At 44.2% G+C, this 23,242-nt stretch overlaps 1 protein-coding gene across 5 annotated transcripts in view; it reads right to left on the minus strand.

Moving 5' to 3' along the window:
* LOC110526338 (SH2 domain-containing adapter protein F) overlaps positions 1-23,242 on the minus strand; it is a 131,130-nt gene that overhangs the window by 106,740 nt on the left and 1,148 nt on the right. The window lies entirely within an intron of this gene.

The following is a 23,242-nucleotide window of genomic DNA, read 5'->3' on the forward strand; positions in this document are numbered from 1 at the left end:
GAAGAAAAGCAGGCCCAAACCATGATGCTGCCACCACCATGTTTGACAGTGTGTTCAGGGTGATGGGCTGTGTTGCTTTTACGCCAAACATAACGTTTTGCATTGTTGCCAAAAAGTTCAATTTTGGTTTCATCTGACCAGAGCACCTTCTTCCACATGTTTGGTGTGTCTCCCAGGTGGCTTGTGGCAAACTTTAAGACACTTTTTATGGATATCTTTAAGAAATGGCTTTCTTCTTGCCACTCTTCCATAAAGGCCAGATTTGTGCAATATACGACTGATTGTTGTCCTATGGACAGAGTCTCCCACCTCAGCTGTAGATCTCTGCAGTTCATCCAGAGTGATCATGGGCCTCTTGGCTGCATCTCTGATCAGTCTTCTCCTTGTATGAGCTGAAAGTTTAGAGGGACGGCCAGGTCTTGGTAGATTTGCAGTGGTCTGATACTCCTTCCATTTCAATATTAATCACTTGCACAGTGCTCCTTGGGATGTTTAAAGCTTGGGAAATCTTTTGTATCCAAATCCGGCTTTAAACTTATTCACAACAGTATCTCGGACCTGCCTGGTGTGTTCCTTGTTCTTCATGATGCTCTCTGCGCTTTTAACGGACCTCTGAGACTATCACAGTGCAGGTGCATTTACGGAGACTTGATTACACACAGGTGGATTGTATTTATCATCATTAGTCATTTAGGTCAACATTGGATCATTCAGAGATCCTCACTGAACTTCTGGAGAGAGTTTGCTGCACTGAAAGTAAAGGGGCTGAATAATTTTGCACGCCTAATTTTTCATTTTTTGATTTGTTAAAAAAGTTTGAAATATCCAATAAATGTCGTTCCACTTCATGATTGTGTCCCACTTGTTGATTCTTCACAAAAAAATACAGTTTTATATCTTTATGTTTGAAGCCTGAAATGTGGCAAAAGCTCGCAAAGTTCAAGGGGGCTGAATACTTTCGCAAGGCACTGTAAATGTGCTTCATACTGGCTATCATGTATTATACACCGATGGCCTGCCTCCTGCTTTTCCATCCGTTTTCGGGACATAATATAACTAGGACTAGTTTGCCACAGTGTAATTATGGGTTTTCCTCCTCTGTTTTTCTTCTGTGATATTAAAAGAGGAAATGCATCCAATGCAAACACTCTTTGGCCTTGTTTTTCTACCACAAATAGAATACATCTCCCGCACAACTTTAATTAAATTCAGCCAGTCAGCTTTCAGATGTTCCTGACACTGAAGTATTCAACAGTTACAAATGGCATGTTACCCCTCACATGGAGTATGTTTATCCACTTCACACGATATATCACCTTGGGTCTGTGTCCATCTGGAAACAGTAGCACAGCCCAAACCAGATACTAAGTCATCTTGACCAAAACAGAGGAGTGTACTTACAGCCAGCCCAGAGCACTGGCAACCCATTCTGACTGAACACATTCCACGTGGGAGAGAGCAAGGGAGAGAACCTCCGTGCATTAAGCTGCAGCCGTGTATGCCAGGAGCCATCTGTGTGTCCACGTGGTGAACAGAGAAAGCCTGGTTCAGTAATTAAAGGAAACTGTGCCTTATGACTGGCATGCCTTCAACCCCATACTTACTATATCTTAGTGTATATGAAAGTAGATATTCAACGACTCATGTCAGTGCCCTCCTCAGAAAGGGCACGATACCTGACAGTAGGACAATTCTACCGTACGTCCTCATTCTACACCTTCCCCTTGTTAGTGTACTGCCACAAAGCTGTAGCTAGCTTGACGACGGATGGCTGCTGTGCCCACAAACATTATATTTGGATTGTGTGGTCCTGTCATCAAACAGCAGGGACCAAAAAAATGGAAAAGAACATTGCAATCAAGCCAGACATACTGTATATTTAGCCCTGTGACGGCTCTTGTTCGCTCAATCATTTTTCACAGTCAGCAAATTAAAGCTCGTTTTAGCACCTGGTAATGTTGCTGCTGCTGAGGGAGAGAGGAGAGCCATTCTGCTTGTCCTCTGGAGCCTGAAGCTGAGGTTGATACTGAGGCCTGTTCTGGATGGCAGCTTCCTGCCTCCCACCACCTATCCTTATCACTTAGTACTAGCTACCCCACCAGATGTTCATATTTTATAACTATTTTTTCCACAGAGATTTTCATTTATGTGTCGACAGCGATTTCTCTGCCTAAGATACCAAGAAACAGTCTTAAAAACATACAAAAGCAATGGAATGGACAAACTACATTCCATTTGACACATCAATCTAACAGTTCCATATCCATCATTCAGAGAAAATGAATTTAGGGAAACAAGCAAACAACTCAGTGCAAGTAAAAGTTGGCATTTACCACACTACTTGGGTGTTGACTTTCCCCTGCCTTGGGCCACATCTAACACCAGTATTTGGTAGGAGGGGATCAATTAGTCGGAGTGTTTTGGGGAGTTACCCCTTCTCTTTGAAGGTCCTGCCACATTGCACTAATGCTACCCAGCTGGAGGAGTCGGGGAACATGGAGAGAGGGGAACGTCAGAGACGAGGCTCTGCCTGTCTGCTTCCCTACCTGCCTTCCTGGGGCCTCCCTGCCCGCCTGCCTACCAGCTTCCCTGCCTGCCTCCCTGCCTCTCTGCCAGCCCGCCTCCCTCCCTCCCTGCCTGGCGGCCTGCTTGCCTGGGGACCCACCATCTGTCTGCTGGCATGTCAGGGTGTGTCAGGACCACAGCCAAGCCACCACACTTGTCATGAAAGTCAAATTCACCCACAGTGAGTGCAATACTGCGGTGCTTCTATATAGAGTGCTATACTGTATGTGAGCTTTTCTAAGCAGAGATGTAAGCTGTGAGTAGCCTCACAAAGTAACCTTTTAGGCTTATACCCTCTCGCCCCCCTGGAAGCAGTCAGGACATATCCCTACACTGCAACAGCAAAGTGAGAACATACTTAAATAACTCCCAGCCTGGTGTCGTGCTGAGCTACCAGGTTCACCATGTCTTACACCTGCAGCTGCTTAGATAGCCAGGCAGCCATAGTAGGAGAAATATCCACTCACTGCTTAAAAATACATTGCAGCTCTCAAGGAATGAAGTCTATTTCGAATCAGTGTGAGCCTAGTGAGAGCATTAGCTAAGAAGAGAGAGTGTAACAGGCACCTGCCACTTGGCATTCCACACAGTTAGCACAGAGAGTGCTTCTGAGATTACAATTCAATTGGGCTGCAGTCCTCCATTAGAACTAGGAAAATACACAATCCTCCTTCTCCCACACCATCACATGCAGACCAAGTGGATCTAACAGGCAATTATCATATAGAGCATCTGGGGCCATAAAAGGGAGAACATTAAAGTCTTAGTTTGTGGTCATCGTATAGGATGATAGGGTTTTGGCAGTATGCTGCACCAATTTATAGCTTTCCCCCACGTCCAAACTATTTAGTTAAATATGCCATTCCGTCATTGACATCTCATAAGCAAAATCCAACTCCTCAAACTATAAACACTAAAAAACTAATAATAATATAAGTAAACTGCTGCTGGATGCACCAGATAGTCATGTGTGTGCACGCGTGCATGTCTAATACGACAGCCAGCCCCCCTGCCAGCCATCTGAGTAGCCACCTGAACGACTGGTGACAGTAATGTAATGTGGAGACGTTACACAGAAATGTGACAAATGTCACAGCTGGTCCAGAAAGGATGAGGCATGTCAGAGCTATTGGGGGCTGAAGCCTACCCCACCTCTCCCCCTACCAGGCCACCACAAGAGTCAATGGGGGGGGGGGGGGGGGGCAGGAGGAATGGAGGGAAAGGGGGAAAAAAAGGGAATGGCATTTGTGATTTATGTCTCCACGCCACAGGGGATTTGAGCCACTGATAACCTAATACAACTCAGGGCTTAGCTGCTCGATTGAATTAGGGTGTTTCAAAGGGCTCTTTTTTGCTGCCATGGCTCTTTTGTTCTTAAGTTTTTTTTAAAATGATATCAGATCTAATGAAAACCATCTTAGAGAGGGGGATAAGGAGGGGAGAGGAATAGACTGCCCAGCATATGGCATTTACGCTCCTGTTTAGACAAATATTAATTTAAAAAAGGAAAATTGAACAACAGATAACATCACACTGCCTGTTGCTGAATTCTGACTGCTCCAACTTACCTTCAACTCGAAATACAGGACACATGCACTCAGCTCAGTTCCAGTCATCTGAAGCTAACAGCTTGCCATCAAACATTGCCACAAGGCAATTTACTAAAGCAGAACCAATTGCAACCTCCGTTGTTGACACAATGCAGCCACTATCAATACGATACTTGTATGATTCACAGATGAGAGAAGAAATCTGGTTAGGACTCAAATGGAACCCGATTGTGAAGCATGATTCCATCTGGGGGCTATGTTCCTCTGAAAATACTGTATAGATGGAGCTTTCCCACAATACAGCTCTGACATTAATGACACTTTATTACGACATCTCCTAACAGACAGGGGTTGTTGGCCTGGGAATCAGCCTGTGGCTCTATGGGCCTCAACAAGGACGTGGCAACGCCAGCCCTGAATGCCTACTTAAGAGCCAGGGAAGATAGCTGCTAGCTAATCAAATGATGTTTTCCATGAGCGCCCATTGTTTTCAATCAGTCACAAGCAATAGAAGCTAGAGCAACGCTAAGTGGAGGAGAGCACTTCTCATAAGTAAAGCGAAATCATGTTTGTCTTCTTGCAGCTGGATGAATTTGTCAGCTTTGCTTTTAGCCTTATTAAAGCCCTCTCAAAGTCAATGTTCCGTGGATAAAGCATGTTGCTTGATTAGGACAGACAGGAAATAAAGAGACAAATATTAATGGCTAGGGAAGACCTGTAGAGAAACAATTTAGAGATAAAAGCACAATCAGCGTTCAAGAACCTATTCAGCTGTTCAGATTATAGATAATTAGTACATGTGGTGACACTGGGTACAAAAGAAAACATATTAAGACCGCCATTCTACCCTACATCGCCCAAACATGCATTTCCCCAGTCATAGATGACTTGCTTTGAAGGAAGTGAGGATTTAGGAAAGAGTGCAACACATGCTACTTCAACCAGTGCTCCCTGTGGCAAGGGGATAATTTCTAGCATCCAATGTGTTCAGCCATCTCTCTCCGTCTTTCCCCCAGTCAGACATCTGTGTTGTTCAAAGCACAGCTCACACTTTTCCATGTTAACCTATTTGTTTGGTCTCCTTAAAGAATCCCGACCACATAAAACAGGCTTCTTTAGATCTCTGGGCTGCTGCACATGTGGGGTGGCTTTTGACACGCCAGTCGGGAAAAGCCCGCTCATTTGGCACATGGAGAAGTGGTTTAGTGCGTCATTGGTCATATCCTTTGCATGGGAACACTTCCAAAACGCAACGACAGTGACACGGATACCCTGTAACACGGGTCAGTGTTACAGCGAGAAAAACATCAGAGCTGCATTATAAATGGGAGAAAAGAGGCACTTGACACTTCACCTTGAGCTAAAAAGAGTTACATCACACAGCTGTGTGCAGTGTGCCCCTCCTACACTTGTGAGTGGGATATAGGTTATGCAGCAGGCAGAGCTATTCAGGCCTCACAACAGTCATGTTTTCCCACACCCACACTACAGTCACACCAACACAAGGTTTAAGGGAGCACTAAATCCCACTGATCACCTACGGAGGGATGACACGCTCGTGATAATCACAGACCTAGCTTCTACTGAAGGTCTGTACTTTCACGGCATGTTGCGCTGATGATCCCTTGAGAAAAAACAGGATTGAGAACAATGCATTCTACATTTGTGAGGATGTTTTACCACTGCCGTTGAAAGTTAGTGACAAAAGAATGCTACACTGCCAGTCTGCCACAGTATCAGCTTTATGTATTTTCTCTTTATCCCTGAAGTGAGACTCAAGGTCGCAGGTCGTTTCTCTGACAACGCCATATGGATCCTCAACAATGTTACGAGGGAGCTGCTGCACAAACTTGCTCTGTATTCGTTTTATTTATTTTTTAAAAGCACTTTCTATTCTCATTCCAAGGTTCTAGAAACCCGAGTGACACAAAACACATTGCGTAACGCCGAGCCAAGAGGCACGCAGCACTTTGGACAGTAGAGCAGCAGGCTTCTCACTGAGGCGGAGCCTTTTCTTTATTTTTATAAACCATTTATTTCATTTGAGCTTACTGGGCCTGAACAGGTGCTTGCTTCTCTGCTTCTAATGTAATATCACCTAACGTCAGGCCAGTAACCCAAGCACAATGCGTCACCATCCTCCTAGTCTCACAGGAATACCTTCTGTACTCTACCTTTTCCGTATGATCCCCTATTTTATTCCCTTTTTTAGCCCGATCATCCCTTTCTTTGAAAGAATGTCTCTTTTCGACTCTTGCAGTTCCCTGTGCACTCAAGTGGGACCAAGTCCCACCTTCTCTCCAGAGAGCCCTTATAGCATACTGAGGACCTCGGCTGGAGGGTGGCTGCCCCACATTCAGGCTCTCTTCATATTCAACAGATATTCGAGATTAACACTTGAGGATACGCTTGACAAAATCCAATTTCCTTTCTCTGCTCTCTTTCCCTCTGAAATAGATGTATGACTCTTTGAATGTAAGGAAGATGGAGTAGTGGTTAAGTTGTGAGGAGGAATGGGCTTGTTGTTGGTCCACTAGATGCATAAAAGGCTGAGGCACACAACTGCAGAAGTTGTGTTTGGGAGAAACAGCCTTAGATAAAGTTTTTTTTTTATTAAACATGTAGGCCAGTTGAGGACAAGTTCTCATTTCCAACTGAGTCCTGGCCAAGATAAAGCAAAGCAGTGTGACAAAAAACAACAGAGTTACACATGGGATAAACAAACGTACAGTCAATAACACAATAGAAAAATCTATATACAGTGTGTGCAAATAAAGTAAGATTGGGGAGGTAGTAAGGCAATAAATAGGCCATAGTGGCAAAATAACACTTGATAGATGTGCAGATGATGTGCAAGTAGAGATACTGGGGTGCAAACGATTAAAAAAAATAACAATATGGGGATAAGGTAGTTGGGTGGGCTATTTACAGATGGGCTGTGTACAGATGCAGTGATCAGTGTGTGGTTTACTATGCTAGAGAAAGGAGACAACAATGACAACTACGAAAAGTAGGGCTTGACATAAAAACAACAATGTGAATCCAGTGAGTATGACCTTTTGATTTGGGTGTGTGATTTATAGACAGTAAGGAAAACAAAATGAGGCAGGCCCAGGAGCCAGCTGTACATAAACAAAGCAGGGAAGTTTGATTTGATGAGGATGACTTGATTGGGGTCGGAAACGACATGGCCTCAGATAGCCTTTGTGTGGTGAGCGTGTACACAGAACACAGCACGTCAAACCCAACAGCTCCGAGACTGACAATAGAACTTGCAGGCAAGCAGGGTGGAGTCTTATGTCACCCTGCCATCGCTACGGGGCTTTCCACCTCCCATAGCAGGAGACGGAGAGAGGGAAGGAGTCTTTACACGGACTTCACTGCAGCCTGACCTGATTAGGAGGTCACTAACAGAACATGACACCACAGCTTTGTATTGACACAGTACAATGTCACAATCACAAAGCCCTTGCCAGTTTGCTCAAGCTGCAACATGAGGAAATATTAACCCGCCTGGTTATATTTTAGCACAGATGTGAGAGCAGAGTCAACATTCCCAGACTGTTTGAGAGTGGCGAGCTAGCGTAGACTTGCCCAGCCCCAGTCAAAAGGGAACGTCACCAAGTTGTAAACACTTCCCGTCAGGAAGAGAGCACTTCCTTAATCCTGGAGCAACCCTCTTGTTTCTTATTTTCCACCAAACAAAAGCAGACAGTCAGTGGCCTGGTTGCTTTACCTTTGGTCCAATCACTGCACCAAGCAATTTATATGGTGGCTGAACTATATTAGGCCTACACCTAGAGACAGAGTAATAAAACAGTGTTACATGTCATACAGTAGTAACTATAGGGTATTACGGAAGGGAAAACAGCAGGGCACACTCTCGAACCCTACACTCTCGAACCCTACTCAACCCTACTCAAGATCTGTGTCCTACGAAGCCTAGAGAGACATCAGTGCCCATCCAGTCTATAATGAGAGGTACAGCCAGTTCCCCAGTGGTGCCCGTGTCTACAGTGCCTTGCGAAAGTATTCAGCCCCCTTGAACTTTGCGACCTTTTGCCACATTTCAGGCTTCAAACATAAAGATATAAAACTGTATTTTTTTGTGAAGAATCAACAACAAGTGGGACACAATCATGAAGTGGAACGACATTTATTGGATATTTCAAACTTTTTTAACAAATCAAAAACTGAAAAATTGGGCGTGCAAAATTATTCAGCCCCTTTACTTTCAGTGCAGCAAACTCTCTCCAGAAGTTCAGTGAGGATCTCTGAATGATCCAATGTTGAACTAAATGACTAACGATGATAAATACAATCCACCTGTGTGTAATCAAGTCTCCGTATAAATGCACCTGCACTGTGATAGTCACAGAGGTCCGTTAAAAGCGCAGAGAGCATCATGAAGAACAAGGAACACACCAGGCAGGTCCGAGATACTGTTGTGAAGAAGTTTAAAGCCGGATTTGGATGCAAAAAGATTTCCCAAGCTTTAAACATCCCAAGGAGCACTGTGCAAGCGATAATATTGAAATGGAAGGAGTATCAGACCACTGCAAATCTACCAAGACATGGCCGTCCCTCTAAACTTTCAGCTCATACAAGGAGAAGACTGATCAGAGATGCAGCCAAGAGGCCCATGATCACTCTGGATGAACTGCAGAGATCTACAGCTGAGGTGGGAGACTCTGTCCATAGGACAACAATCAGTCGTATATTGCACAAATCTGGCCTTTATGGAAGAGTGGCAAGAAGAAAGACATTTCTTAAAGATATCCATAAAAAGTGTTGTTTAAAGTTTGCCACAAGCCACCTGGGAGACACACCAAACATGTGGAAGAAGGTGCTCTGGTCAGATGAAACCAAAATTGAACTTTTTGGCAACAATGCAAAACGTTATGTTTGGCGTACAAGCAACACAGTTGAACACACCATCCCCACTGTCAAACATGGTGGTGGCAGCATCATGGTTTGGGCCTGCTTTTCTTCAGCAGGGACAGGGAAGATGGTTAAAATTGATGGGAAGATGGATGGAGCCAAATACAGGACCATTCTGGAAGAAAACCTGATGGAGTCTGCAAAAGACCTGAGACTGGGACGGAGATTTGTCTTCCAACAAGACAATGATCCAAAACATAAAGCAAAATCTACAATGGAATGGTTCAATAATAAACATATCCAGGTGTTAGAATGGCCAAGTCAAAGTCCAGACCTGAATCCAATTGAGAATCTGTGGAAAGAACTGAAAACTGCTGTTCACAAATGCTCTCCATCCAACCTCACTGAGCTCGAGCTGTTTTGCAAGGAGGAATGGGAAAAAATTTCAGTCTCTCGATGTGCAAAACTGATAGACATACCCCAAGCGACTTACAGCTGTAATCGCAGCAAAAGGTGGCGCTACAAAGTATTAACTTAAGGGGGCTGAATAATTTTGCACGCCCAATTTTTCAGTTTTTGATTTGTTAAAAAAGTTTGAAATATCCAATAAATGTCATTCCACTTCATGATTGTGTCCCACTTGTTGTTGATTCTTCACAAAAAAATACAGTTTTATATCTTTATGTTTGAAGCCTGAAATGTGGCAAAAGGTCGCAAAGTTCAAGGGGGCCGAATACTTTCGCAAGGCACTGTATGGAGACCACGACCCCACTGGCAGACACACACACACACTCCAGCCTCAGCACCTGTCAGTGAGCACAGGTCATAGGTCAGCTCCACTGTGAAGGAAGGGCACAGACCTTAAAGAGCTCCACTCTACCTCCCGGATAGTAAATACAGAAACAGCGCAGCTTAACTCCCCTCTACACTATATCTAAAATACCATGGGATAATTCCTATGTTCTACACACAGAAAACCCAGCATAGGTCAGATATGGCCAACTACGTGGGGAGAGCAGCAGTGTTTGGTGTACTCAGAGTTTGAGGTTAAGGGCCGTCCTACTGTTAGCTATCAGTGGGGCGGTTAAAAATACCAGTGCTTCACGCAGGCTTTCTGTACATGCCCTGGATGGCATGAAACCTCAGGGCTCAATTTGTTTCCTTTTAATCCGTGTCTGATGATGTGCTCACGAACCAGGGCTTCCCTTACAGGTTCTACTACACTGTGTTATTAAACAAAACAGTGCCATGTGGCCACAGACAACTGTCCTGACCACAGTGGCCAATAACTGCCTGCATACAGGGCTGGTATTATGTGACCTGTTGGGTTCACATGAGCCATACAGGTTGTACAGCTAAAAGCCTAGAGAAATACACAGTGGAACAGCTACAGTAACCCTCTTTAGGAAAAACTAAGAGAAGGGAATGTTTTAATGCAACTGTTTCCACATCTCAGGACTAGAATTGTACATGGGGTTAATTTATTAAAAACTTTGTCATCGTGTTAAATTGGTTAACAATTCGCCCCCCCCCCCCCCCCCCCCCCAAATAAAAATTGCAACAAAATGTTTTGTGACTGACAACAGATAGGTGCAGTGAAATGTGTTGTTTTACAGGATTAGCCATAGTAGAACGGAGCCCCTGGAACAAATTAGGGTTAAGTTCCTTGCTCAAGGGAACAGATTTTTCATCTGGTCAGTTTGGGTATTCGAACCAGCGACTGCTTGGTTACTGGCCCAACGCTCTAACCGCTAAAAAGCAGGTGAAGACTCCTCTTAACACATTGTAAACCTCTAGTCATACACCATATGCTACTCAGTATTTTCAGTATTAGGTATGCTATGCATCATTCAGCTTTCAAAAACACCCAATGTCATTTCAAAGTTGTATAAACCTCTATAAACAGTCCACTTCAATATCAATGCATAATCTCTTTCCTGACCAGATCAAAATTTGTCCTCATGTGATTCCTCCATGTCGTAGTGTAGTCATCTTCCCCATGCAGAATGACATCATCCTGGTGGGTTGAGGCGGGGTGTAAATAAAGTCAGCTTTGTTGGCCCAGCGCCAGCAGAGGTTCCTTCCTCCTAAAGAGCTCTTCCAGGATTCCTGCCTGGGCCATAGGAATTTAGAACTAACTAACTGATTCCCTGTGCAACTGTTGAGGACAGAATATGATAAACCCATAAAACACCACAGAAAGGTATTGTTTGGAGAAAGAAAAAAAACACATGGCTGCCCAGTCCACCTGGAAATGCTTGACAATCTGTTGCTGGAAAACAATAGTGCCAGTTGCCAGGGCAGCTGGGATACCTTGAAGAGTTCAACAAATAGATGGCCCTCTTGGACACTTCAGAGAACAATTTTATGGTTGATAACTACCCAACAGTCCTCAAACTGGACTACAAGGAGATGCTGCACCAAAGCAATCATCTTAGACCAGGCTCAGCTGTAATTATGGGGAAGTGTATCCATAGCAACCAAATACTTAAAAATTAAATATTATCATAATGTGGAAAGTGTTCATTTCCTTGTGAAACACACCCATTGAAAATAACAAATGTTTTGATCATCTTTAAATGAAATCTAAATTTTGTCCCCTGCCATTGGACCTAACTAACTTTAAATTCTACATAGTATCGCTATCTAGGCTCTATGGTAGGGATGCACGATATATCGGTGACCATAACGGAATTGGACTATATCAGCTAAAACTGCCAACATCGGTATCGGCCGATGTCTAGTTTAACGCTGAGGTGCAAAAGCACTAGGTTGACTGTGCCTTTAAACAGCTTGGAAAATTCCAGAAAATAATGTCATGGCTTTAGAAGCTTCTGATAGGCTAATTGATATCATCTAAGTCAATTGGAGGTGTACCTGTGGACGTATATTTCAAGGTCTACCTTCAATCTCAGAGCCTCTTTGTTTGACATCATGAGAAAATCAAAAGAAATCAGCCAAGACCTCAGAAAAAAAATTGTAGACCTCCACAAGTCTGGTTCATCCTTGGGAGCAATGTCCAAACACCTGAAGGTACCACGTTCATCTGCACAAACAATAGTACGCAAGTATAAACACCCTGGGACCACACAGCCGTCATAGCGCTCAGGAAGGAGATGCGTTCTGTCTCCTCGAGATGAACGTACTTTGGTGCGAAAAGTGCAAATCAATCCCAGAACAACAGCAAAGGACCTTGTGAAGATGCTGGAGGAAACGGGTACAAAAGTATATTTTTCCACAGTAAAACTATTCCAATATTGACATAACCTGAAAGGACGCTCAGCAAGGAAGAAGCCTCTGCTCAAAAACTGCCATAAAAAAGCCAGACTAAGGTTTGCAACTGCACATGGGGAAAAATATTGTACTTTTTGGAGAAATGTCCTCTGGTCTGATGAAACAAAAATAGAACTGTTTGGCAATAATGACCATTGATATCTTTGGAGGAAAAAGGGGGTGGCTTGCAAGCCGAAGAACACTATCCCAACCGTGAAGCACGGGAGTGACCCCAAGCATACTTCCAAAGTTGTGGCAAAATGGCTTAAGGACAACAAAGTCAAAGTATTGGAGTGGCCATCACAAAGCCCTGACCTCACTCCTATAGAAAATGTGTGGGCAGAACTGAAAAAGCGTGTGCGAGCAAGGAGGCATACAAACCTGTCTCTGTTACACCAGCTCTGTCAGGAGGAATGGGCCAAAATTCACCCAACTTATTGTGGGAAGTTTGTGGAAGGTTACCCGAAGCATTTGACCCAAGTTAAACATAAAGGCAATGCTACCAAATACTAATTGAGTGTATGTAAACTTCTGACTACTGGGAATGTGGTGAAAGAAATAAGCTGAAATAAATAATTCTCTACAATTATTCTGACATTTCACATTCTTCAAATAAAGTGGTGACCCTAACTGACCTAAGAAATTATTTTTTTACAAAGGATTAAATGTCAGGAATTGTGAAAAACTGAGTTTAAATGTAATTGGCTAAGGTGTATATAAACTTCAACTGTACATACATACTATGGAACGTTGTTTGGGTCTTTGCATGTCAAAAAAGATACACTGTCAAAGCCGTACAAAAAGTCTGCAAACAAGCAAACACCGGCCACGAACAGTGTTTACGATACCGCGTTGGTAATAAAGCATAATTTGTTCGACTGCAACTTCTGAAGTAGCTAGCTTTTGCTTGGTACCTAGCTAGCTCCAAATACAACCAACCTGAAAACAATGACCAGTAAAAACTGCAGTCATTTTCATTATTCTTAGCAATGATTTAGGAATCCTTGTGAGTAAGTATTAGCTAGGTTGCCACTTGTGGTTCCCCTATTGAAATTGAACTTCAGTTCTTGAAAATAAAAAGCTAGCCAGCTACTTAACCCTGTTGCCCAAAACTAAGCAGTTTAGTAACTAAGTTAGTAACTAGTAACTAAGTTATAAGCAGTCAGCTAGCTTCATCTGGCTAGTGAGGCTCAACCTGACCGGGTTATGTGTTGTGAAGCTAGCCACAATAAGTATTAGGCACAATAGTTGAATTTGCGGTAATATTCAGGTTCTGATTGGTCAACAAGCTTATTTGGCACATCAAATAGTATATTTTTTTGACACGCAAAGACCCAACCTGCGTCCCATAGAAATCGAGGTTGAGAATGAAACGACTGAACAACAAAACAGCACAGCAAATAAAGTGAAGAAATAGGTTTTGATTATGTTTTACTGGTAATGGGGACATACTTAAATGCCATCAAAATACATTTTTGGTCAGTGTGTGTGAGTAACCTTTATTTAACAAGGCAAGTAAGTTTACAATGACGGCCTACCCCAGCCTCTAACTGTACTAAAATGCTTAGAAAGGCCTTTAAAATGTTAAATATCGGTATCGTGTTTTTTTGGCAAGGAAAATATCAGATATCGGTATCGGCCAAAAATGTCATATCGGTGCATCACTACTTTCTGGTCATCATGAACTCAATTTTTTAACTGTATAGTTATTTACTGTATAGTGTAGTTACTCTGGTAAGCATTAAAAAAGTAAAAGGGTCAGCATGTTTTAACTCCTACTCTATAGGCCCACTGTACTCTGTGCCTCTACTCTGTTTGCCTGGACCATATTCCATGTGTACCAGAAATAAGAATGAAAGAACATTTAACCTACCATGGGTGTTACATCTGGAAATGACCTTCACATAGCAGACAATTAAGCAGCAATTACAACCCCTTTCAGGTGACACTTACAAAGCAATTCCTTTCAGACGTCTTCCTTGGTGATACAGTGTAAGTAAACAGGCGTGTGTTTGTGTGGAGGTGGGAGTGGGAGGAGAACTGCACTTCCTGTAATGCTCTGACATTCAGCTAAAGCCAGCTATCAGAACCTGTCAGCTTCCATCTGATAGTAAGACAGGTATGAGACTGCTCATACGTCTAGAGACACCCACGTGTTTCCACTGGGATTCTCTGCCTCTAACCCTATTACAGGGGCTGAGTCACTGGCTTACTGGGGCTCTCTCATGCCGTCCCTGGAGGGGGTGCGTCACCTGAGTGGGTTGATTCACTGATGTGGTCATCCTGTCTGGGTTGGCGCCCCCCCCCTTGGGTTGTGCCGTGGCGGAGGTCTTTGTGGGCTATACTCGGCCTTGTCTCAGGATGGTAAGTTGGTGGTTGAAGATATCCCTCTAGTGGTGTGGGGGCTGTGCTTTGGCAAAGTGGGTGAGGTTATATCCTTCCTGACCCCTCCTGTCTCAGCCTCCAGTATTTATGCTGCAGTAGTTTGTGTCGGGGGGCTAGGGTCAGTTTGTTATATCTGGAGTACTTCTCCTGTCCTATTTGGTGTCCTGTGTGAATCTAAGTGTGCGTTCTCTAATTCTCTCCTTCTCTCTTTCTTTCTCTCGGAGGACCTGAGCCCTAGGACCATGCCCCAGGACTACCTGACATGATGACTCCTTGCTGTCCCCAGTCCACCTGGCCGTGCTGCTGCTCCAGTTTCAACTGACCTGAGCCCTAGGACCATGCCCCAGGACTACCTGACATGATGACTCCTTGCTGTCCCCAGTCCACCTGACCGTGCTGCTGCTCCAGTTTCAACTGTTCTGCCTTATTATTATTCGACCATGCTGGTCATTTATGAACATTTGAACATCTTGGCCATGTTCTGTTATAATCTCCACCCGGCACAGCCAGAAGAGGACTGGCCCCACATAGCCTGGTTCCTCTCTAGGTTTCTTCCTAGGTTTTGGCCTTTCTAGGGAGTTTTTCCTAGCCACCGTGCTTCTACACCTGCATTGCTTGCTGTTTGGGGTTTTAGGCTGGGTTTCTGTACAGCACTTTGAGATATCAGCTGATGTACGAAGGGCTATATAAATACATTTGATTTGATTTGATTTGACGTGTCACATGATGGATTCTGGTGCCCGTCCACCAGGAGGTCAGATGCCCCGGTCGTGTTTACTTCTGACATTTCTCCTATCACTACAAGGACAGAGAGGAGCAGAGTAGAAAACAGAACAACAAAGAGCTATGCACATCCCCCTGAAGAGAGGATTGCCAGAGTCAAGGCTTTAAAGCAAGACTGAGATAGTGAGGGAATGAAGATGAGGAAAGTTCAGAACCCCAAGCACTGCTAATCTATAGGCCAGTCAAACAGCCTTGATTTATCCACACCAAGAGACTGCTGCTGGAAGGAAAAATCACCATAAGAACACACACACACACACACACAAAATCAGATTGGAACAGAAAGCCAAAGACAAAGGGACGCGCGGTAAAGCCGTAACATGTCTATTCCATGGGAAATTAAAGAGCGTCGGTTCAAACCCCCACACGATGTTGAGACGCTACTCGTAAGCGAATTACACACAACTGTCCCTTCAATGACTTGGCTAAACAACACCTGATTGGCTCACAGCGCCTGCTCTGATTCCATTATCTGAGAAATGATCTGGGCTGGGGAGGCTCAGGCAGCTGAGATGTGATCTGGGATGGGGAGTGTTGGGGAGGCTCAGGCAGCTGAGATGTGATCTGGGCTGGGGAGTGTTGGGGAGGCCCAGGCAGCTGAGATGTGATCTGGGCTGGGGAGTGTTGGGGAGGCTCAGGCAGCTGAGATGTGATCTGGGCTGGGGAGTGTTGGGGAGGCTCAGGCAGCTGAGATGTGATCTGGGCTGGGGAGTGTTGGGGAGGCTCAGGCAGCTGAGATGTGATCTGGGCTGGGGAGTGTTGGGGAGGCTCAGGCAGCTGAGATGTGATCTGGGCTGGGGAGTGTTGGGGAGGCTCAGGCAGCTGAGATGTGATCTGGGCTGGGGAGTGTTGGGGAGGCTCAGGCAGCTGAGATGTGATCTGGGCTGGGGAGTGTTGGGGAGGCTCAGGCAGCTGAGATGTGATCTGGGCTGGGGAGTGTTGGGGAGGCTCAGGCAGCTGAGATGTGATCTGGGCTGGGGAGTGTTTGGGAGGCTCAGGCAGCTGAGATGTGATCTGGGCTGGGGAGTGTTGGGGAGGCTCAGGCAGCTGAGATGTGATCTGGGCTGGGGAGTGTTGGGGAGGCTCAGGCAGCTGAGATGTGATCTGGGCTGGGGAGTGTTGGGGAGGCTCAGGCAGCTGAGATGTGATCTGGGCTGGGGAGGCTCAGGCAGCTGAGATGTGATCTGGGCTGGGGAGTGTTGGGGAGGCTCAGGCAGCTGAGATGTGATCTGGGCTGGGGAGCGTTGGGGAGGCTCAGGCAGCTGAGATGTGATCTGGGACGGGGAGCGTTGGGGAGGCTCAGGCAGCTGAGATGTGATCTGGGCTGGGGAGTGTTGGGGTGGCTCAGGCAGCTGAGATGTGATCTGGGCTGGGGAGTGTTGGGGAGGCTCAGGCAGCTGAGATGTGATCTGGGCTGGGGAGTGTTGGGGAGGCTCAGGCAGCTGAGATGTGATCTGGGCTGGGGAGTGTTGGGGAGGCTCAGGCAGCTGAGATGTGATCTGGGCTGGGGGTGTTGGGGAGGCTCAGGCAGCTGAGATGTGATCTGGGCTGGGGGTGTTGGGGTGGCTCAGGCAGCTGAGATGTGATCTGGGCTGGGGGTGTTGGGGAGGCTCAGGCAGCTGAGATGTGATCTGGGCTGGGGGTGTTGGGGTGGCTCAGGCAGCTGATGCCCACTTGTAGCAGTCATCATTCCAACACGCTCAAATATACATGTAGAGTAGAGAAACACCATGCGTATGCAGGGAAAGACAAAGCATAGAAACGAAAGAATGAGTGAAAATGGGATTTTGAGATGAACAACCGAGAATGGCAATTGAGACAGGAATCGGTCTCAAGGACAGGAATAAAACTGGTTAATGACAAAACAAATAAGCCATGGTCTCCCCGGCTGCTAATGCATCACTTGACTTCATGAACCGCTGAGTCAAAGGCTGTTAAAAAGGTACATGGAAGGAAAAGAGGGAAACAACCATGAAATAAATCTGTCAAATCTAATGTCTCCGCTGGCTGTGGGACAGCTGACTGTATTGTGTTCATGATCCTATACTGCGTGATTCTACACATAGTGTACGGAAACTGGCTTATGGACTCAGAGGCCCCATTCACTCAACTGCTTCCATGGGCCATGGTGGGAACTATAACATGGCTCAAACACAGCTGCATAGGGTCTCAAGGCCAGAGCAACCCTGGTGTCTAGGACAGTTTATGAATTCATAAAGCCACACAGCAATATATTTAGCCACATGATTTTACAAGGGAGACTTATGCACTATCACTGTTGTTTACACATTTCACAAGTTGTGCATGTCGTCACTTTCATGTGTCCTTGAGAAGTTAGTGCCGAGTCGAGTAGGCGAGACCATGCCAGGGGGAAGAGCGATGATGAGAACATTTAAATTAGCTGGATAATAATTGATCATCTCCCTCTACCATGAAGGTCTTGTCGTTATAAAACAGGAAAACATGAAAAAAAAAAAAATGAAAAAAAAAATCAAGCTGGTGCTCTTACCTGTGGCTGGCTCCTACGTGCTCGTCGTCATAAAAGAAAGTCCATAATAGAGTCCATCAGGATGGACAATAATGGGGGAGGCCTAAGTTTCATGTAATCACCACACTGTACATTGTATCATTGATGAACTAAGGCTTTCCCCCCCCCCCCCCCCCATTTAACTGAATAAAAAAGCTTTGGAGGGTTAAGATTAGACAAAACACTAGACGGCATAGACTCTGCTATTGGCAGCACAAGCATTAGGTAAGCAGTTATATAATTAGCATCCACTAGTCAAGTAATTAAAATATCAATGGGGTTCAGGCTGTAACAAGACAGTGGTGTGGTCCTCTCTTCCTAGCGCTCACTCTCCCTATAGTCAGCATTCAAACACTTCACTCCAGCCAGTACAATTGACTAGCCGATTCAGTTCCTGTATAGTGTCCATAACTTGTGAGGTCTACAATAGATCATGTTCAGTGGAAGAAATGGAATTAAGATCAGAATCCAAGCATTCTTTGATATTCTGTAGGCCTAAACTAAGAATAATACATGCCTTGATATGCCACAACGTTACAAACTGTGAAATATCTTTATAAATAACATCTCATGTCAGAACAAGGCTGTTTGGAAATTCAGAATCATCAGATGAAACTGCCTGACACTCAAGGCCTGTCTACACCACCCCTCCTCTGTATTGGAACATAGAACACATTCCGTTTTACTGAGAAACCAGCTGAAAATCGGATGTTCTCACAGTAAGGGTGCAGCTAGGATTTTACATATCTGGTTGTTGGTAAAGGCCAATTCCACAGTAACAGGGTGATGCTGAGACTCCGATTTTTCACGTTGACATGTATGTCAAACAAAAACCAATGATTTCAAAGTTACACAAACCATAAAACTATGCAAAAGGACTACTTTGAACAATTGACTGAACATTTCACAAAAACACATTTACTTGAAGAACAGTGCTTACTAAGTTTGCTAACAGTGACGGTTTGTTTTGTAAATCCGTTACCAAACATTGAAGAACAGTCATATTATCAGCTGCATTTTGATAAGGGCAGAGGCTAGTGGTATTATATTAGAAAATCCTCACCGTGACAACCTCCAAAACTGATACAAATTATGATGACCGTCTACGAAAAACAAATCCACAACAAGTGGAATACATACAGTGTAATACCTGATAAGCCTATGTGCTTCTACAGGTAGTTCTACTGGAAAAGGAATAGGCTATTCTACATGTCTGTTCATAACCATCAGACTTGGGGTCTCTCACTACACCAATATCAGTTGGGGTCTAGACAATAGATCCTTCTGGAACAGTACCTGACAACATTACCTTGGCCTGTCTGTCGGAAAAGCCAGCACGTGTAAGGTTGAAGGCCTGTGTTTAGCCGAGTGATCAAACTCTTGTGGGGATGGTCTGCTCTCATTATTACTTACACCCCCCCCCCCTCCCATTTGACCACAGAACTAAATGAAAATCTAGTCTTCTGAATCAGAATTCCTCTAACTCACCCAACCCTCACATGGATGTACAATTTCAGCATATTATTATGTTCATGTTCAGGAGTGCAACATTTTAAAACCATTTTACTGAATAACCTGCCTGGCTGCCTGCTCCTCCAACATGTGCCCAGTGCACTGCAACAACAACAAAAAGGTAGGGGGGAGAGACAGCGGCAACAGTATTTCTCTGCTTGAGAATTCCATCCCTAATTGACTACCAAGATCAAAATAAGCCCCAATTAACAGGAGACAGCGGTAATCTGTTTAATTAGCCAATAGCAGTCAGTTGCTGTGAGGAAACAATCTTCAGTTTCCAATTATTTTAATTTGGTCAGCTCTGGAACATTGTTTATCATAAAATTCCAAAAACCCTGCATTGTTGAATGTGATGTCAACTGCATACGAGAAACTAAAAGACCATTTCTGAATACACTAATTACTGTACAATTACTATATGGAGGTTTTCAAGCTTTTAAATGGCTTGCCAATTGCCATGCTCCTTTGGTGCACGACACTGCTTACTGGTATATTTTAATGACCACTAGTTGAACTGAAATAGAAAAACCCCTATGGAATGGCAGGCAGGCACCCTCAACACTAAACAGACTGCACCTTACAACAGGTGTGAAAAGAGGAAGTAACCTGTTTAAGGGACTAAGGAATTTCATAACAGAATTGTAAACGTGCAGCACTACTTTGCATACTTGCATAAGGTTTTGGCTGTGCTCTAACTAAACTACTATGATATTGTCTGATGTAGTAAGCTTGAGTAAACAAATACCTGGCAACAGGTGATTAGTTAGTGCTTCAGAACAGGGACTAGCAGACTGAGTTATGCAGTATGGGTGTTGTCAATGTTGAGAAATATTTACGCACTTTTACTCTCACACACACTTATGCTTTTCCTGGGTCTACCTCCCCTGCCTGCGCTGGAGGGAGAGGCATGTACATTCATAAACAGAATCACGCTCTTCCTTAACCTCACTGACATTGAATGTCTCAGGTTTCTTCAAGTGTGTGTTCCTAAAAAGCAGTAGGCTTCAAGGCACGTGGTGTACACTGACTGCACAAGCATTCTTCTCATCGGTCTCCAGTCCACACACGATCTGTTGATGACAGGGACAGAGTAGACTAGGGTACAGAGATGACAGAGTTGTAAAAGTGTAGGTTTTGCTTGGTGAGCAGAGTTGAATGAACCTGGTCTGGATTATTTGAAAATGTGCATTTGGGCACCTTCACACAGGCCCAGTTCAAAAGTGTGAGAGAACAGTGAAATATACACGGTGTAGTTCTGCCCGTTTCAACAATCAATTTCCTGTTTGAATAAGTCCCTACATGATGGAACGTGGTCTGATCCACCGCTTTCAATGGTAACCAATGCATTTGAATAGTGAAAATGCCAACATCACACACCTATTGAACCATCTCTTTAATTGAACCTAGGTGGAGAGATTGTAATATCTTAAATTTAAGGAACTGTACCGGCATATGGCAGAAAGCGTATGACATCGTGTGGTAGAGCGGTTTGCTTCAAAGTTGTGAACAGAGTGCACCATGGTGGCGGTGGAGTTACGGTATGGGCAGGCATAAGCTACGGACATCGAACACAATTGTATTTTATTGATTTGAATGCACAGAGATACCGTGACGAGGTCCTGAGCCCCATTGTCGTGCCATTCAACCCCGGCCATCATGTTTCAGCATGATGATGCACGACCCCATGTCGCAAGGATCTGTACACACTTCCTGGAAGCTTAAAATGCCCCAGTTCTTCCATGGCCTGCATACTCACCAGACATGTCACCAATTCAGTGTATTTGGGATGCTATGGATGGACAGCATGTTCCAGTTCCCGCAACTTCGCACTGCCATTGAAGAGTAGGGCAACATTCCACAATCAACAGCCTGATCATCTCCATGCGTTGGAGATAAATTACGCTGCATGAGGTAACAATGGTAGTCACACCAGATACTGACAGGTTAGCTCAAATCTTAGAAATTGTTGCATGTTGAATTTATATTTTTGTTCAGTGTACTTGAAGTACACTGAACAAAAATATAAATTCAACATGCAACAATTTCTAAGATGTTACTGAGGTACAGTTCGTGTAAGGAAACCCGTCAATTGAAATAAATTAATTTGGCCCTAATCTATGGATTTTACTGGGAATACAGATATGCATCTGTTGGTCACAGATGCCTTAAAAAAAAGTAGGGGTGTAGCTCAGAACCTGTCAGTATCTGGTGTGACTACCATTGTTACCTCATGCAGCGTAATTTATCTCCAACGCATGGAGATGATCAGGCTGTTGATTGTGGAATGTTGCCCTACACAGTGTATATTTCACTGTTCTCTCACACCTTTGAACTGGGCCTGTGTGAAGGTGCCCAAATGCACATTTTCAAATAATCCAGGCTATTTTGCTTAGGGTAAATAAAATAAATGGTTTTGGCCAATTTGTACTCCCATTTTAATGGCATTGGAATGTTTTCATAATGGAAGCAGAGACCGTGTAAATAAGAATTTGTTCTTAACTGACTTGCATAGTTAAATAAAGGTTCAAAAAAGAAATGGGATCCACATGTTCATCCGACTGTGGGGAAAAAGATGATTAAGGGCTTCTTTGCCAACATACAGAACTATCCATTTCACTGAAAGGTTAGAGTTTAAAATATTGTAATAAACTTCATGCTTGAAGACAGCATGTATCTTCCTTTCACCTACCGACATGCAGGCTACACTTCTTTATCCAATGTGTCAGTAAAGATTTCTGAGCTAGAGTCCTCATGTACTGTGCAGCTGTTGTCTGTCTGACTGACCCAGCCATTGACAAACACCAGAAAATAACTACACTGAACAAAAATAGAAAAACGCAGTGTTGGACCCATGTTTCATGAGCTAAAATAAAGGATACTAGAAATGTTCCATACACACAAAAATGTACACAAATTTATTTTACATCCCTTAGTGTGCATTACTCCTTTGCCAAGATAATCCATCCACCTGACAGGTGTGGCTTGTCAAGAAGCTGATTAAACAGCATGATCATTACACAGGTGCAACTTGTGCTGGGGACAAAAGGGCATTCTAAAATATGCAGTTTTGTAACAACGCCACAGATGTCTCAAGTTGAGGGAGCGTGTAATTGGCATTCTGACTGCAGGAATGTCCATCAGAGTGGTTGCCAGAGAATTGAATGTTAATTTCGCGACCATAAGCTGCATCCGTAGTTTTAGAGAATTTGTCAGTATGTCCAACCGGCCGCACAATCACACTGCGTGTATGGTGTCATGTGGGTGTGGTTTGCTAATGTCAATGTTGTGAACAGAGTGCCCTATGGTGATCGATGGGGTTACGGTATGGGCAGGCATAAGCGACGAACAACGAACACAATTGCATTTTATTGATGGCAATTTGAACGCACCGAGATACCATGACAAGATCCTGAGGCCCATTGTTGTGACATTCATCCACCCACAATTTTCTCATGTTTCAGCATGATAATGCACGACCCCATGTCAAAGATCTATACACACCTCCTGGAAAGGGAAAATGGCATGCATACTCAGACATGTCACTCATTGAGCAAGCTTGGGATGCTCTGGATTGACATGTATGACAGCGTGTTCCAGTTCCCACCAATATCCTGAAACTTCACACAGCCATTGAAGAGTTGTTGAACAACAATCAACAGCCTGATCAACTCGAATGAAATGTGTCATGCTGCAAATGGTTACACCAGATACTGACTGGTTTTCTGATCTATGCCCCCATTGTTTTAAAAGCCATCTGTATTCC

This window comes from Oncorhynchus mykiss, chromosome 6 (genome assembly GCF_057628025.1).
Source record: "Oncorhynchus mykiss isolate SJ-2025 chromosome 6, ASM5762802v1, whole genome shotgun sequence".
NCBI classification, from domain to species: Eukaryota; Metazoa; Chordata; class Actinopteri; order Salmoniformes; family Salmonidae; genus Oncorhynchus; species Oncorhynchus mykiss.